The 19,408-nt window shown below is 38.6% G+C and overlaps 1 long non-coding RNA gene across 23 annotated transcripts in view; it reads right to left on the reverse strand.

The window, feature by feature from the left end:
- Positions 1-19,408, reverse strand: part of LOC126635311 (uncharacterized) — a 457,052-nt gene that overhangs the window by 206,860 nt on the left and 230,784 nt on the right. The gene's annotated exons all lie outside the window — the stretch shown is intronic.

Here is a 19,408-nt window from a genome sequence, read left to right on the forward strand (position 1 = left end):
ACGAACTTTAACAAGCTAACACTTACAGATCTGTTCCTACACACCTAGGAGTCTTCTGAGATAACAGCACACCTTTATGAAAGTTTTGGAGAGACCAAAGCACAAATATTCAGCAGAATATAGTTTGTCCTAAACTGTCAGAAACTTTTCATAAAACCACCACTCTGTGTTGAGAATTACTTTTAGGTCCTCAGCAAATCTACAAAGCCTTTCATAGCAAAAGTTCCCCACCTGTGGAGGCAGTGATCACACTTAACTAAAAACCTTTGATACCTATTCAATAAAGTGACTTTCTAAGCAACTCGCACATTTATATATGAATATTTATATATGAATTACAGCCACAGGTACAGATCCATGTATAGAACAGACTGGCAAGTTAATGTTCCTACAAAAATAGAACTATAAAACTATCACAATATTTATGGTCAAACTTTATTTGTTTTCTAAATCATATGGAGCCTTAAGTCAAGCTTGGATATTATGTGATATACTCCGTATTCCGAATGGACAGAACTTCTACAGAACTATCTGTTAAAAACTAAATACAGATATTTGTCTGCAGCCTGAAATGAGCACTCTTAAGAAGCCTATATATGAAAAACTACCAGCACTGTTACAGCTAAATTACTCATGTATATCATACATCACTCACATAATTGTAATACTTATGATTGGAATAGGTTGAATTATATTTTTTTCCAATTTCCAAAATTGTTTTCCTTTGCATATATGGAAATGCAACCAATTTTTCTCCAAACTTTTGCCATTTTTATTACAATGAATATATTAAAGGGCCCCTCAAAACCATTACTCAGTTACTTTTATAAACATACACTGAGTTTGAACAAAGCAGGGTTATATTTTCTTCTAAGTGTTTTAAGTCTTCTGAAAAGGATTGATTGTATATGATACACACGAGTTCACTTACTAGAATTGTTCATTTTTCTCAAGTGAATGTTTAGCTATACGCCTCAGGGCACAATTATTGCTCTGAATCACTTTTTGAGGTAGTACATTGTGGTGAGTTTGTGGTGGTTACACATATGCAAACATGGACTAGCAGTAGCAGACACAGAAGCAGCCAGATGAACTAATATCCTAATATCTTAGGGTTAGATATTAGTTAGTTTAGCAGGCTTAGAAACAGAAGCATTGTGTTTATCCAGAATCCAGCCACAGTTTAGAGGGTGCAAATGCAAACTTTGAACAATCTTGCAAAAAATGACAAAACCCAGTAAGAACTAGCTCACTTTAAAGTCTGTCTGTGGTTCAAAAAAACAGGAATTAAAACCTGCTAACTGTTACACAGCAGATTTTATGCTTTTAATCTGATTTTCTCCATACTCTTTATCTCAGCAGGCATCTACTATCAGCTATGCTGTCTGTGTCCTCTAGCCAGCCCTTGCAGGTATAAGTGTGTCCTTCAGACTTTCATACTTGCACCTGGTTCGTTGCTATCACAGAATTTCTTTTTGTTTCTCTGTGGTCCTTCCTGACTTACCTGGTATCTGTAAACCCCTTGAGATTCTCCTCTCCAAGGAGCTCAAATTCCCATCTCCTTCTCACACTTGTTTCTTTCAGCTCGTGACATGCTGTCCTAGAGGCCAACTTTTTTTTTTTCCTGTCAAGTTTTAACAAGCCTTATAAAATGCATTACCTCAAACCTCCCCATTTTTATCATGAAGTGAATGAACTGCCACTAAACACTTCGGAATTGCTAAAATGGTAACGAGTTCTCTTCTGCTGCAGCCTCTAAGTCATATTTAGTGGTGCATTTTGGTTATTTTAGCCTTTCCCAGCAGCAAGTCCTCTCTTCTACAGCACCTTTTCCTTCAAGCCCAACTTACAGCCACATGCTAGTTCCTCATGAGTTGTTGTCTCTAATACCTGCCCTTTGCTGGGCCTACAAACATGAAAAGTATCTGTAGCTGAAGATCATGGGAGGTATATTATGTCTTAAGCAAGTGGACAAGGATTCATGTCTCCTTTGGATGATTCCATCTAATCAAGAGGTGCACCTAAATGACAGGTGCTGTTTTGGTCTGTTATCACCACTGTTGTAGAGCTGGGTTTAGGACCTCCTCTGAGCAGTAAAGGATTAACACTTACTTCTCTCCCCTCCCATCCCACTGGATGTCCCTTAGAATTCCACCAATACGTCACCCCCAGAAGGGAATGGGATGGAGTTAAACCAGCAGTTCCTTAGATGTGAATGAACAGCCTTGTCAGTAAATGATCACACTGACTACTTTCTGCTTAGTTTTAGAAGAAAATATTATCCATCATCTAACAAAAGAGCTCTAATAGCTCTCTGGTTTATGGTTGCTGTTGAAATAGTGCAATTGTATTTATCCATACCAGCAACACCTTCTTTCTTAGGGCCTGAATACATATTACTCTGAAAGTCACATTTCTGATAGAATCACCATTTAGATTTTCCAAGAACCCTGTCAATAGACATAGCCTAGAGGATAAGAAGGTCTATCCTGCCATCATTCTGGCATTGACAACAAGAATAAAGAAGCAGTTAAATATTTTAGTAAAATAAGGTTGTTATTTCTCCAGGCTTCTTTCTTTTTGCAGTATTACTTATGTCAGATAAAAGATCCATCCAGTTAAGTCTCTCTGAAAATGTTCAGCAGACACTGAAAAGCACAGGAACAGAGGTAAGCATCTAGAAGCATTCTCCAGAACACCCTTCCAGCAGGAACACTAGCTCTACAGTTCCATACAATAATCTTTGATGCATTCTTCTCCCCCAATTCTGATCTTCCCCTATCATTTTTGAACTTTTGTGAAGTTTTAGCACCATGTGATGAAGATTTCCATACTGACTTGTGTCTTCTGCTCTAACTGATCACCTTCAATCATGAAGCAGCAATGTTGGGGCCCTGCCACAATCCCCTTGGCATGCGTTTTCCAGCCTCAGCACCACTCTGAATTCCAGGTTCTTCTGAAACTGTAAACCTTCTACACAATCTTGCAAATAAATAAGAAAAAATACTTTTTCTTTATCAAGAACTTCCCCCTCTTTAAAACACTACATTTATGCTATGACATAAAAATCCCCAAATAAGGCTTAATAAAGCAAATAAGAAATGACAGAGTAACTAAGCTGCATTTGTTACACAAACAACAAAAAACCCAAGCAACTCAGGAAAGAGAATTTTTTGTTGGTTTGGTTTGGTTTTTTAATAGAATACAGGCTGTCAGGTGTCATTAAACATGCTCAGACACAGCACGTGCAGCAATGGTCATGCCCAGCTGTCCTTGCTGCCAGCACTTTTGCTCAGGTCCTTCACCACTGCAGGAAGACATTGCTGAGAGCCCTTTTGTGCCTGTTGGCTTCAAAGGTATAGCAAGCAAAAGGAAAGGATGGAACACCCCAAAAAACACATCTGACTGACTCAGACAAACATTCTACTGTGTTACAGGGACTCATGGAGAGCAGTAGGCAGTTCCTTCCTCCACACAGTAATTTCTTCTGAAATCTTTACCACACAGGCAGCAGGGTAAGGCAGTTTTGCAGACAAGAGCTTTCAGGAGATACTAAAAGACAAAGTACAGGCACAGACAAGTGCCTTGTAAAGGTAAGCACCCCCTCTACTGACCTTAAGATGACATCTGCCCAACAGACTAGGATATAACCTGTACACGTGTGTGATTACACGCACTGTGTGGGCATATACACGTACACTGATACATTCACAGAAATGCATAAGATGAATGCCAACCATTAATATGGCAATATTGGCTTCTAGAGGTGTATCAATATGGGTTTATTTTTAAGGTCTATAGCTAATTTCAACTCTGGGTCATACCAGCTTAATCTGATAGCATACCCATTTATCAAATATGTTGTACTACATCACCAAGAAAAAGTGTGAGCTGCTTTCTAAATCAGCTCCTTTTGCCAAGAGTATTTTGGACAATGCCACCTGCCCAAGGAATTATTTCTGCTAAGCTGTGTCTTAAAGCTCTGTTGGCTGTGCGGTTGCTTCCACTCTTCAGTAAAATCAATGGATACCCTTGACATCAGTGACAACAGGGTAAAGTTTCATGCTATAAAAATATAACACCCACAATATTTGTCAAAGCAACTTCATTCTGAGATCCTCTGTCACTGTGAGGAAAACCCAATTACTGGCTCACTTAAACTGAACTGTGGTTTAAGACCAAGTGCTAAATCAAATTCAGTCATACACAGCCTAGGATTTAAATATATATTTTGAAGGGATAGTTAAAGAGCAGTTTAGGCACCACATGCACCAGCTAATTCATGTTTAAAATAAGCCTGATGCAAGCTGAAATATGTAGTATATTTATACTTCAGAATGCAGTGTTTGTTGGGACATCTGAGGCAGTTTGGTGTCAGAAATATATAACCCATGATTGTTCAGCACTCGATGAGTCCACTGTGCTCAGAGAAGCTTGTTTAAAGCTCAGATCATTCCGTAGCATGAACTGGGTAGTATAGAAATGCACATGGTATTCAAGTCAGCTAGGTAAAATACATCTGTGTATACATAAAATATGTGCTGGGATGGAGTTGGTAGTCATCTGTCCTACATCACACAAGGCCTTAGAACTGATGTGTGAAGGACAGACAAACTGAGAGAAAGATCTATATGTAAGCCAGTCCAGGATGGTAAAAATAAAGTGGAAATGAATATAACAACAGCAAAAAAATTGTTTTTAACAAAAACGTTATTTTATGCAATTTAGACATAGGTAATAATGAGTATTATATTCATGACTGCTAAGATTGCTAAAGGAAATTTGAATGCCAGATAGTAAAGATGAGGAATTTTACCAAATTCCCACTTAGTGCCAGACAACTTGAAATACTTCTATATCAGCAACAGCATAATGCAATGAGAAAGAGCTGATACCTTGTGAAGTCAACATCATAATCTGTTCTGGCACAGGCCAAATTTAAGTGATTCCTGCTATTTCTGCCACTTACCTCAGCCATTGCCTTTGATCACACCTTATATTTGTGTTGATTCCTAGGTAGGTCACTGAGAGCTTTTTTGTTGACAGGAAATCCAGGTACTGAGGTCAGCCCTTCAACATTGAAATGTATGACTAGCAGGTAGGATTAATCTAAAACTATTCCGTAGTTCTCTTAACTCTTAAAGCAATTCCTTCATTCCCACTAGCAGCACCTTTTTACACAAGTACAGTAAGTGTTAAGCCTCACAACCCATGAAAACTTGAGATAACAGTGGCTGTACATCAAGGTCCATCAGGTGGTGGATATCAAACTGCTGTTCTCAGTGCTGTGGGCTCCATATATTAGCACTCAGAATAGTTGAATCAGCACACAGGTCCATTTCTTGAAAGGTATTAATCTTTTTAAAGGTGAAGAATTAATAACAGAGAGAGAGAGAAAGGGCGAGAGAAATGCAATCTGTTACAGGATTGGGAAAGTGCAAATGAAGATTAGAGCCATAGTTAGCTGTCGCAAGAGATTGCAGCCTCTGGTGAACAAACCCTCTCAACTCACTGGCATTTGTCACTCTGCAGCATTCTATCCTAAATTACATTTAAAATAATTTTGAGACAGTGGGATTGTTCATAACCTGTGTATAGTAGAATATGAGTATGGCAGGAGGCTAGAAGTAATGAAAAGGGGGAGATAGATTCTTTATTGATCAACACGTATACCTTCCAGAAGAAATAGGCAGAGAGGAGCAAAGCAGTATGGATTTTCTAGCTTGTATTAAACTACAAGATGGAAATAACTGCAAGTACAGAACTGTCTGCAAAAATTCAGAGACTCAGCAGGGCTTTTAAAATAATTTGTGTTTCTCTAATCCCAGTCTTCTACTTGAAGTGTTTCAGAAAAGACAAATGAGGATCAGGAATACATCTACAGAGGAAACGCAAGCAGGTCAGACATGTCCTAATACAGTCAGCAGCTACAATAAACCCTCCTAGGACTGGAGCTCAAGGAACAACTGGAACCTCCAGTTTAGAAGCCATTTCCTGTTATTTCCCTCTGCTGTTGAAATCAACCCATAAAGCAGGATGGAGCTGCGTTTGGGATTGTGCCAGGTTGAGGACTTGAGGCTTTTACCAGCACCAGTAACATTCACTGGCAGCAGGGACAGAGGTTCTGGATCTCAACACCCAGTGCCACACAGTGCAGTAAAAGTTTGCTTAAGGTTCTGCTGCCAGTAGAGCTGCAGGAAAAAGATATATGGAACTTCCTTTTCACAGCAAGTACCCAGCCCAGTGAAATGATGGACAGCTTAAAAGAAACATCTTCAGCCAGGTTAGTTCATGGCAAATCCTATAAAAATAACTTTGGGATTGATTTTGCCTTTGCTATGAGAACTCACAGTAGTTATATATTTTTATCTTTACTAATACATACACTGGCATACATACATATGGATATTAACCTTTTCCTTCACTTGTTTTACCTAATCTGGTTTACAACTTCAAGGATAACCTATGGTAAGAGAACCCATACACTTACTCTGCGCTGAGGAAAAACTATTGCTACAGTTATGTCCTGTCTTTTATCATAATTCTGTATCCCTTTATTCTTGCCATAGGTAGGGAGCTTCACAGGTGCACCTGAGAGAGCTGGTCAAAGCCCCTTATTTGCCTACATCATGAGTTGCTGAAGTGCCCCATGAACAGGCCTAAATCTTTTCAATCCTCTTCAAGGTCAGTGGGAGAATTCATGTGGAAGAGTCTGCAAGACTGAAGTTTAAATATTTCATTTTAGTCTTGCAAATTAATTTATGAGCAATGACATAACATCATGTAATAGAAGATTTTTTTTGTTTGTTACTGTTTCAGAGAAAAAACAGGCAAAAAGCACTGTAACTGTGTTGCATAGTAACCTTCATACAAACTGTGGTCCAAAACACTGTGCAAAGTTATATAAAATAATGGTTTAAGTTACATAATGCAGTTACAAAGACATCGTCTGATTAATAAATTAAAGTACTTGATCATAAGTCCACTGAGAGAAATTAACAAGCATAAGCAAGGCTGAAAAAACAGATGTGAATGGAGATGGAGAATCAGTGAAGCAGAGACAAAAAAAGGTTGGCCCATGGTGGCGAAGCACAGAAATGGAGTCTTGTGATGAGGAGCTGTGGTTAAGGACAGAAAAGCTCTTGGCAAAAGGTGGGAGCAGTAAAAAAGGAGCTGGTGCTCCACTGCCTTGTTGCTCATCCTGTCAACTTACCCCTAAGAAATGGGATGAAGTACAGTCAGATTAGACTGACAGTACTTCAGAACCATTGGTTTTTCACAAATAAAAAAAGAGCTGGAAGACATGGAAAAAGAAGCAGAACAGTTTGATCAGATCTGAGAGGACCACTGTGACCAAAGCTGCAGGAGTGGCAAAGGCAAATGAAGACAAGAGGATTTAGTAAGCCAGTATAGAGAACTGAGCTGTTTTGTACCTGGCAAGTTTATATCCAGAGGAACAAAATCAGAGTTCCTGGAGGGTGTGTGGCTATAGAGGTGACACTGAGAGGCAACATGAAAGGTGGTACAAACCAGGTCCTTTACACCGAGATGAACCAGCTGCAGTCAATCACTCGTCTCAGACTAAGCACACCCTAATAAAGTGTGAGTCCTATATTAGGGACTCTGAACTGGCTTTTCAAAGAAAAAAATTCAACTCAGCTGCAACAATTAGCTTAAATGCATGACATCTGCAAACTTGAGTACAGTTCTCTACCACTTTCCAAATGAGCATATTGCTAAGAGGCAAACCAAGCAAGGCTCAAGAGAAAGTTTGAAGCACAAGCAAAGTGATCTCTAAACTAGGTGCTTCACAAAGTCCACAGGCAAGCTTCAGCCTCCTCCTTTGGCAACAATAAGGGATCAGGTAACAAAAGCCTGCAATGAGTTCCAGGTACAGACACCAGTAGATTTCTGGAAGTCAGTAGTAGTCTGAGCAGTACTATCTAGACATCAGCTCTGCTGCTGCAGAGGCCACTGCAACACTGATGAAAAGGGTTTTAAGAACTCAAAGTTATTTTTTTCCAATTTTGTGACACATATCATTGGTCTGGGGGCAGTGCTGGCTGGGGTCAGCACCATTTTTCCACACCACCTGCAAAGAGAAATCCCTCCTCTAGCAACAAGTATCCCTTTTAATGGTAAAGGCCCACCTTCCTTTCTACCTGCCCAGGAAGAACATCACCTCTCACCTCATTCACCCTGTGCCAACTACCATTGATCTATGGGTGACTAATTCACAAGGTATGTCCACTGGAATGTAAATTCACCATGATTTAACATAACACAATATCTGAATATGAAGTGATGTTAATAGATGCAGACTAAAAGAGCACTAACAGAATTTGCAACAGTGCTGCACAGCTCCCTGTGACAAGATGCCATCAGTTAACCCTTTGTGGTAAGCAGCAGTGACCTTCCACTCAGTAAAACAATGAAAGTCTGTCACTAAGGTATCAGGCCAGTTTTTGCCCCACTTTTCCTCATTCAACATCACATGCTGAAAACATTTTCCAGATGGAGCACCTTGTCTGTAGAGCTGGGACACAACCAGAAAGAGAAAATGGGAGGCAGAAGGATAGGACTTCAACACAGTTTGGTCTCATTTTTAAATGAAGTCAGTGGTTTTTTCACTCTAGATGCCTGCTTACTTATTCAACTCAAGTTCACTCTTAGGGGGATCTTGTCAATAAAGTCAAATCAGGCTCTCTGTGAGCAGGGAGGTTTTGAGGGTCTTTTTTGAGGGCTTCATTAAAAGCAGACAGTTTCTCTAACCTTTTAGCAGAACCTGTTATCTGATGACGTGAATTAAAGTCTCTCAAATGACTAATAATCATATCAAGGCTGCCATGTCAGCTTGTAGATTTGAATAAGAGGGTCTGAAAACATTTGCATGCCTCGATGTGCCAGTGCTAAGAAGCTAATGTGATAGTGCTGTCATAAAGCACTGGAAAGACATGACTTAATGTAATCTGTCATGTCATATGCTAATCTTCAGCCATTACTTGAGTGCTGTAAGTAAGTAGAAAGCATTTGGGAGAAATCCTTTTCAATTTCTCTGAGTACCACTTCTGCTGCTGGTCAGCTCAAATGGGTTTTGTGCATTTAATGCAGAGCTCAAGTCAAGTTGGTTTAGGTCACACTTAATTAACCAGCACATTGATGGGTTGGGCTGGTACAGCACTATAGAAAATGGGTATTCTTGATACTGCCTAACAAGTAAATATTTCATATGCTGATGAAAAAAACAAAACCAAACAAAAATAAAAGACTTCCTCAGTCCTTGGTAAGAACGTGTGTATTTCACAAAACCACTGACTTCTTAAAAAGGTGCTGTTTTCAGTGCCTTTCTGGGCCTCACTAACCTTGCTTCTACATGTAAAGACAATTTAAACAAAGATGATTATAAATAGTTAAAGACATTTCCATTTGTAACTGCAAACTTTTAAAGCATCTGATATGGACTTGTCATTTAAACAACAATAGACAAGAGGCAGCTTTAAATGCAATGTACTTTTTAATATGAACAGAGAAAATGATCAAAGGGAAAAATTCACTTATTTGTTTTAGGAAAATGGCACCAACAGTTTTTAAATATACAGAAGGTAGAAGAGGGAGAAATTTTCACAATGCTAAGTATAGCATGTGGAAAAGAAAATGAAACATATTAGTGAGAATGACAGAAATTTCAGCACAATTTTAGCAAAGTGTGAAGGGATTTTGAGTCAATACTTGAAGGTTATTTTAATAATAGCTACAGCCTATTCAAATAAAAGCTTAAGAACCCTGTGTCTTTTGCAGCTCTGAGGATGTTTAGCAGGGCTCAGCAGTTTGCAACCTGTCCCAGCTAAACCTGAAGGCTTTGTGCTCAAGGATTGCAGATCATTTAGATTAGGACTGCCATAAAGAAATGTGGGAACATTACACTCACACCAAGAATAAAAAAACTTTCCTCATTCTGTTTTCTTGGTGGTCACATCAGAATCAAATCCTGCACAAGTCAGACATTTCACAGATCTACAGGAAACAGAGATAGGCAATCTTTACAGTATTAGGTCATTACATTCATTCTCTTGCCAACACTGGGCTGTTCCCCACAGTAAATTCTGAAGTGCTTCATTCAGTCTAAATTTGAAATGACTCATTTTAATAGGGCTTCCACCATTCCCAGCAGGAAAGGGTAAAATATTCTTGCCCTCCAGCATCAAGTGGGGCCTTCATCCTTTCAGACCTAAGCCCCGGCCCTGTCCTGCTACAGCATAGGGAAACCTGTGTTATAATTTCAAGCCTCAGTTTCCTTTGGTACCAAACACTTATAAGTTGCTGATAAGAAACAGTCTTCCCCTTCTGGAGGAATGAAAAGATGCTAAATATGCTGTTATCTCTGTATGGGATCAGTAATCCTTCAGTTCTTTAATACTAAGATGTTTATTTATGTTCTCCAGCTAAAGACTTCCTTCCTTACCATTGAAGGGTTTTACCATTGAAGGGTTTTAATCCTTTAAAGACTAGTCTTTTAAAGACTTCTTTTCTGAAGTTCCTCATCTGCTATGACACCACTATAATGGAAGTTCTCTGACTTTCTGCATCATAGAGGTGTTCACAGCAGGTCTTCTTCCAATTCTTACTAGAAATGTCAATTGGAAAGGCAAGGACTTTGGGCAGATGCAACCACAGGACCTCAAGCTTTCACCAGTTCATCAGGGCAGTGAGATGAAAGCTCAGCTACTGGTGATCTGTTCAGCTTTAAGTCACCCAAGAATTTCTGCTGTGGAGTAGCACATGACTAAAGTTAGTCCAGCCTTACAGACAACAGTTTTAGGGAGTCCATTTCCCTGAATATTGAAAGTCATGTCTACAGTCTAACAGATGTCACTACCATGAGGCTTCCTCAGATAAACTGCTGGAATACATCAGCCAACCAACCTATTTATATTTCTTTTTACTCTTTTCTCATACAGAACATTCATCATTCCAACTTTTTAATAAATTTGTTAGTGTTCTCTTAAGTTCTTCCAAACTCTTGACTACCTTTGGACATAATGGAGTGCAGCACTATTCTTAAGATGAAGCTCCTCAGATCTGTGAGAGGAACTGTGCATGTAGAAAGGGAGGCTGGTGCATTCCACTGTCCTATACCGTAATTAAGGGGAATCAAACAATTTCATTCACCAACAGACAGAAGGGGCTATTTTCAGAGATGAACAGAGAAGCAAGCTAGACTTCAGCTATACTGACTGGGTTGTCTCATACTGATCATTGCATGTTTTTCAGAGCATTTACCTTTTACTAGAGACAAATATCTATTCAAACTCACATTGGGCTTTATCTTTGCTGTATCAGCTTGAGCTGTGACTCCAGTTTTGCATATAACTTGAGTTCCATCTGCACACAGTAGGCATGTTTTGGTGGAGTACCTAATACATACTAATTTGAACTTGCCCTTGCAGTGGGATGACTCAGGAGGCATTTTAAAACATAGGTGATACTGTCAGTGTATTTCCAATGCATCACTGACTTCAGAAGACCACCCAGAGACTGCAGGTCAATATTTAGTTCACCTGCTGAGGATATCATGAAGACATGGTTAACACCATCTGTGATGGTACTTGCCAACCAGGAGGAGTGTGCTAGAACTACCTACAGATTTCACTTGTGGTAAGATGTAGGCAGCCATTGGGAAGAGGTATTTTCAGTTATTGTCCTCTGATTTGGCAGGCTATGACTCAGAAAAGTCTGTGTGCATGATTACACACACAGTTATCTAAACAAAGCAATCAAGGTCTAAGCTTCAAAATTACTATTTATTGGTCCACAGAGTGATATTTATCAAGTGTCACAAGAATATGGAACACCAAAAAAGAACGTAAAGGTATCCATTATTGTAAAACACAATTGGTTTCCAAAGTTTGTAATAAACTTTTAAAAGAAGGTGAAATGTATCTTAAATATTTCATGGTTTATATTCAATAGACGATAGAAAATCAGCTCAAAATGACAGTATTAAACTATGAATGTTTGTGTGCACCATTGCAGATAACTACCTGAAAGATGTAAATCAATAATATAACAGATGGGAAAAAGAGAGATTATTTTTGTATGCAAATGGAATGACTTAAACTAGTACAAATCAGAAATCAAGACTGTTCAGCAAAAGGTTTTCTGAAGGTTATCAAATTTATATTTATTAGTGATTTCTTCATGTCATTGAGGGGAACATTAAGACTGTAAAAATACAAAAGTGGTATCCTCCATATTGCTTCCTTCCATAGCAATATGATCTCATTTTTCAGAAATATGGTGCAGCAGTACCAAAAGGAGACAGAGTTTATATACAGGCTAAGTAAACTAAGATTCAGAAATAATAAACAACACAAACAGATTATTAACAGACTGACTGCACAAAGAAGCAATTAGAAGCACAGAGAAGAATGAAACTGTTTAAAGTCCCCTCAGCCCATTTTGAACTGTTTTCCTATATCTGATTTTTTTCTAGGTCATTTATGGTTTGATCTCTCTGTATGAGAGCGATCACAGGGCAGACACCTTGCACTCTAGCTTTATAGGACTCTGACATCCAGGTAAGAAAAATGAATTTGAGGATCCCTTTGTATCTATTTGCCAATGGTAAGGTAATTTGCTGATGAGATTTCTTTCACTCTGTAATATGGATTAATGAAATTAATATGGACTAACAGAAGAAGAGTGTTTTACATTTTCACTGAAATATGGTCAGATTCTTTGATATAACACAAGAAATCCATACTCAATATTCTCCAGGTCTCACAGGATAAAATCTTTCACATTAGGAATGAAGAGAGCTGTTTCCTCATTTGGAAAAACATTTACCATATCAGATTAATCAGAAATACTTGGACACAAGAAAGTCTTCCCACCAGTACCACCATTTTCCACAGGGTAGATATTTGTAGAACCTCATAGGTGTAGTTTTCTGTTCTCTAGACACATCTGGTAATGTCATCAGGTACAGTCACTGGGGTGGGTTCCCCATTTTCCTTGGCCCAAGTTTTGACCTCCCCTAAAAAGATGTATTAAAAGCCAGCGGGCACCAGTTCAGTTCCTTGCTTTTCCATAAGCAACAGGGCCCGTGGCAAACAGTCAAAGTATTCCCTTAGAAGCTTGAAGTGGCATTAATATGAGCTTGGGACTTTACCAGGCCTTTGAATACAGAATTTAGACTTTTCTACTGTAACACTACACATATGAATGTTCTGAAGCTTTCATTACCTGCAGGCTTTTTAAAAACAGAAGAATGTTTGATTTGGATGGTTGCATTAAATTAGGGGATATTAATGGATTATACCCACAGCCTCAAAAGTAATTGCCAGTTGTCTACAAGTGACTACTTCTATATGAAGGCCAAAATTATCAAAGCAAACCACAAACAGTAATTCACAAGCACAAAACATGTGCTCCCTGTTTATCTTTCTAGGTCAGTGCCTCCAGTGTAGGCAGAAACTTCATTACTTCTCAGATGCAAGAGACAGCAGTTAGAATTCAGAAACTCAGCTTTGTTTACAAATGAATGTCCTGTTTTAGAGCAATTGTTGTGGCACAGCCACCTTAGAGACCTGTACACATTCCCATCCAGACCTAAAATGACTGTATTTGAAAGACAGCAGAGAGGAGGTTTACTGGAATAGGGCTTAGTAGTCATACTGGGCAGGCAAATGGAGGGCTTCAGATTTTCTTTGGTACAGATTCTTTCACAAGCACAGCATCCCCAAACCCAAACTATAGGATACATATACTAATAGATGTATATGTGTGTGGATGTAGAAACACAAAACTTTTATTATTGTTTTATTGCACAGTGCTAAAAAAATGCACTGCATAGGAAAACAAACCAAAAAATTGAAAGTAAGAAAAAAGTTCATCTGAACTCCTTCTAGTCTGAAGCATCATAATCAAACTGCTGTTCAGCAGTGCCAACCTAATAACCAACAACGTGATCGTTAACCAACAAAATAATAACGACAATCATAAAAAGTACACGTGAGAAGAACATAGCAATTCTGAAGCCTGAAGAAAATTAAATAAATATCTAGAGGGAGCTCTTGATTATGCACAGAGCTTCAAGTGGCATCAATATACCTTAAAACTCTTGCAAATAACTAACAATGCAGTTGTGCCCCCACAGGAGCATTTGTGCCTGAGTGCTGTAACTAGTAAAGAAGTCTGTTCACAACAAAATACTGTAACTCCTATGAACTGTAACTGGACACACACATATTTGGATCTGATGCCTAATGCGAGACACTCTTGTTGGTACAAGTCTGCTAAAATACCTACACCATGCATTTGCACAGTCTACAAATTTCTCTAACATTTCTATGCAAACAGTTACTAAACTGAAGCTGCCTCAGTGGGAAAAAAAAGTATATGTACCAGCCACCCTTGACTGGAAGCATATCTAGCCACAATAATCACACAACAAGCAGCGGCTTCTCAAGACTTATTTTGTTTTAATACTTCTGTTCCACTTAAAAAACAAGAAATCTGGTTTTCCCTTCTAGGCCATTTTTTGTCCTTTTTTTTTTTTTTTTTAATTTTGTATTTTACAGCAGCTATACATAATATAGATGAGAAAATACCTGTATCAACACAGAAAATCATTCTGGATGGGAATATTCAAATGCTACCACATCAGTATATTTATTTTCAGAGTAGTTGTAGGTTGAGTACTCTGAGAATCTTCAAACACAAACACAATTACATCTCTAGACTGAAGTCTCACATAAAAGGGGAGACTTCATAGTTTAAGAAGCAGAACAGAATATGAGCAACACCTCTTATGATTTGTCCACTCTTGCTTCCATAATTTTGCAAAGTTATCCAGTTTTTATCTTTAGGAAGCTAGGCCACTGCAAAAAGCAGAAGTGTGGGTTGGGTTATTTACTTCAATGTTTTGAAATTTCAGCCTCGACATTGACTCTGACAAAGAGCCAAGGGAGCCAAAGAGCAGGTGGAGCAGGGTAAGTACGGGCCAGTCAATGTGAATGTAAAAGCTCAACTAGGTAAAAAAACCCAACACATCAGAGCAGTTCTGACATGCTGAAAGTAAACAACAAATGATTTGGATATCTGCAAAGAACTACCTGAGGAGTATAAATGCAACAGAAATGCCTCCTTCAAGAAAAGAGGGTCACTCCCAGGAAGTTTATGCTTTCAGAAGGCAGGACTCTTGTCAGGATCCTGTGTGCAGATGGGATGACAGAAAAGAAATCAAGTTCTAAGTATGCAGTGGTATCAAATTGAAAGAAGTAACAAATTATGAAGAACAAGATAATGAGATACGGAACCATTTCATATTTTAAAATCCAATTTAATAGATATTAAATGCAATTTGGTAAAGTATTCACCCATGAAGGAAACAAAACCTACAAAATGATAAAATAGTGTAGTCAGCTGATCCAGGAAAGACGACTTTGAAAATATATTATATTGAAATGATTGCTGGTAGAAAGAGTTGTCAGAAGGAGCACAGACAGGCATTCTCATGTGAATTTAGCAGCCTCCAACCACATGGCCAGGGCATAACAATCTAAATCCCATTTTATTTTAGCTATGAAATGGGATCACTGTGTTTCTGAGGTGTCCAGGTTTCTACTATGTGAGCCAAAGCCAACTTCTTGGATGGTGAAACAGTGTTTCTAAAGGATTTTAGACTTCAAAATAGCTCTTACTAAGGGGCTGCACAGACTGATGAACTTTGAGTCAAATGAGATCTGCATGGAAGGCTTCAAAAAGGATTAGTCCACAGACAAGGAACAGATACCAACATACATACTGGAAGGATCACACACTCAGGACTTTCTCTATCCCTAAAATTATCATTGGAATTTACAGCTATTACCATCATTATGGCAGTTTTACACATTTACACATGTTTCTTATTTTGAGTGCCATGTAATCACCTGCAAAGTAGGCAGGGGAGGTTTATGCTAGCCAAAGATTTATAAATCAAGTCTATTTTTATTAATATGGACAAAAATAACTAAAAAAAAAAAAGAAAAAAGGAGCAAAACAATTATAAAGCAGAAATCAAACCTTACAAAGCTAATATAAAAAGGGGGAAAAGCAAATATTCTATCAAAACCTTAAAGAGATTAGGCCAAAATCAGTCAGTAACAGCAATATCTTCAGATGTGTCATAACAGCATTTAGCCATAACAGAGAGTAAAAGCGGCTTTCTAAAGTCTTTCCACACTTTTTGTTTAGTCCAGCCTAGGATGTCCATGGCCAAGAATTGAAGTTCTTCTCATCTAGGAGGACAAGTATCTTCCAATACACTAGTGTGTTGCCTTTAGGGAAAGCAATGTTTCAAGCAGGCAACATTCTTTTCTACAACACTCTTGTAAAACTACCCTGAAATTTTGTGAAGGTAAGCTGAAGGGAAATGACTTTATTTATCAACATGGGATCTCCCCTTTCTTTTCCACTCCACCCTCTTCAGAGAGCTTTTGCTATTATGGTACATTACCTCAGGATTGCTGTTTATCCAAAGACTTTTCCAGAGGTAAGAACTGGGAATAGAAGAGGGAAAACAGAGGAGGGAAAAACCTCAGCTTCACGGCTTTGTCTGTGTGCTTATGTCCATTTGCCTTCTTTTCCCCCTTCCTGCTGTGTTTTGCCAAGCAAACATTAAATAAAAATGCATTCAGTGTCTGCTATTGTATTGAAATGTCTCAGGCAGTTCATAAGTCTATCACAGCTAATACTAGTTCTAGTTGTTAAACAAAAAGTGAATACTTCTTCTCTGGTTCTTATTATATATACAAATCACTCCTTAAAATTGCCTCAAAATTCACTTGCAAGTACTTCAACTGACATGAACATGATCTAGAGAACTCAGTTCCTGTAGCATATGTAGGTGCTCCTACTCTCCTCTTGAAAAGCAAAGGTTGTTTACAGTGAGTATCATCCATTCACTTTCATCTTCACCCCCACAGAATTAAGTGTCGAGATTCCTCTTTCAAAGGGATCAGACCTTTCACCAATCTGGTTTTCCCCACAGGCTGAGGAAAGTTCAAAAGAGCAATAGAGGAAGTCTGACCCACTCTTGTTCTGTGAAACAGACTGTAAATGCAAACTGCTAAGAAGCAGCATGGCTTCACTACTCAGCACACAAAGGACAATATTAAAGAATGCAATGAAGTGTTTCGCAGACCCTCAGTTCTTAACTTGCAACCTATCAAAAACCCATCATCTACAGACTCTTGCTAATTTTTAATTAATGATGATGTCTTAGTTTGGGGTACAAATATTCAAGATAAAGTGTAAAATCATGGAGCAGACCAAAGAAACATTGCCTCGAATAGCAGACAGAAGAAACTAATGTGATCAGGATGAAGTTGGAAACAGCACTGACTGTGGTCACTGGAAGTGAGCTAGTTGAGATTGAGAAAGAGAGCTGATGAGAGTAGTGCAAATGGGGTGCTGAATTACTTAACCACTTATTTCCTCACTCTTTGTTTGTGTTGGCATAGAGGAAGTCTAGCAATCTTAACCAGCAGCTGATAAAATCTAAGTGTGTGGCTAGGTAGACAGAAAAGTAGACGTGTACATCAGCACAGAGCATAAATAACATTGGTTAAGAAAATAGAACAGCTTTGTTTCACATGTCACAAAGCAGAGACAGAATACTACGTAGCACAATACAACACACAAAGCTGAATAAAAGTGAAAAAAATATATTGAAGACTTCTGTGATTTTAGCTCAACAGGGGGCAGTAGCACTTGCAAACTTGTTTAAAAGGGGTTCAAGATACCATGTGTGTGTCTGTATACGAATCACTCTGCTAGAAAGAAAAGACACAGTAAGTAAAAATTTCAGATAGGGGCCGTGGCCCACCCAGTCCACCTCTCCCACAAGCAGAGTTTGAATATATTCATTGCAAAAAGTAACATGCTTTAGGGACAATCACTATCCCTTCCCTTGAGCTTTAAAGGAACCCAAGAAAAGGTGTCATATTTGGTAAGAGTAAATAACATGGAAAATGGGTAAGCAAACTATGTTTTATAATAATCCATCTACAACAAACCATCCAAGCACACGGGACTTGCAACAGTGAATAGTACCCATTCAGAAAGGCTCCAAAAGTACCTACTCTTTTTTTTTGTTTCATAAATGACAAGGTATCTAGTGTTTCCTCATGACAAGTTCTCTGCCATAACATCCTAAGCCACTCTAAGGTAAATACTTGATCTAAAATTGCAAAGCATATTCCAGTGAATGATATACAGAATTCTGCTTGGTTAAAGAATTGCTGAAAAGAACTACTATGCAGTGCTTAGGAAACCAGCCTCAGACTGTGCTGCAGTATCAGCTCTTTGCTTTTCTGATCATTTCTGTTTCTGTCAATGCTGCACTCAGAACACATACTGCTCTGAATGCTCTAATCTGATACTCTTTTTAGCTGGTCTGAAGCGATCAACAGCTCAGTGATCTTTGCTCAATTGTCTGACAAGAAAATAAAGAGGAAAGGCAAGTATGGCAAAGGATAAGTCCAGTCTTTATTGACTGGAGATGTTTGCAATAGCAGAGAGAAAAATTGAGTGAAGGTATTCACACTGCTGATGTCTAACAAGGGAGGACAGGCAAATTCCCTATACCATCAGTAAACACATGGGCAGTTCTTGAGGTTCACTTAGTGGAATAAAATTTACCTCTTCAAGCAATTTGGGAATGTTTTTCTTCTTATTTCTTGTCCTCAATTCTTTTAATTTTGATCTTTTTTTCTTTTGTTGTTTCTGGTTTGTTGTTTTGGTTTTTTGTTTTTTGTTGTTTTTTTTTTAAGTTTCCCAACTAGACCTTGCAATTGCAGACTTTAAAGAAAAATAACTGTTAGTACTTTCTTCCTGTGAATTGGGCCACACAGCTGGATTTTCTATTTATTTAAAAGGAAGGGCTCAAGTTCTGGAAGATGCTGAATACTCTCAGTTTGATAACTTCATAGATCAGAAAAATCACTTGGCACAAGTACAGATGCAATTACTTTTGGATTACTTAGTCCCACATCTGTCTTTCTCAGGCAGACTCTTCCCTTCCTGGTCTGTTCTACCCACGCCACTACCCCCGTACAACCTCTTCTTTTCTCTTCTGAGCAACATGTCCATACAGCCCCAAAATTCCTTCCTTCCAGGATAGCTGGGAAATAATAAACTAGCTTTCTAGGGGTGGGTTTTCTTCACACAGATTCCACAGTCTTCATAGCCAGCAAGTAAGAAAGATAGCAAGGCAGTGACAAAAAGTGTCCAAGGGACACTTCTAGTCAGAGGAGAAGCCAGGGCATGGCAGAAGCCGGACACTTCACTGTATCACTTTTGGTTTTGTTCTGTAACACAAGAGCAGAGCTTCCTCCCAAACTACATGCACTTTTAAAATGCC

This window comes from Myiozetetes cayanensis, unplaced genomic scaffold, assembly GCF_022539395.1.
Source record: "Myiozetetes cayanensis isolate MyiCay16 unplaced genomic scaffold, myiCay2020 scf12, whole genome shotgun sequence".
Taxonomy (NCBI): Eukaryota; Metazoa; Chordata; class Aves; order Passeriformes; family Tyrannidae; genus Myiozetetes; species Myiozetetes cayanensis.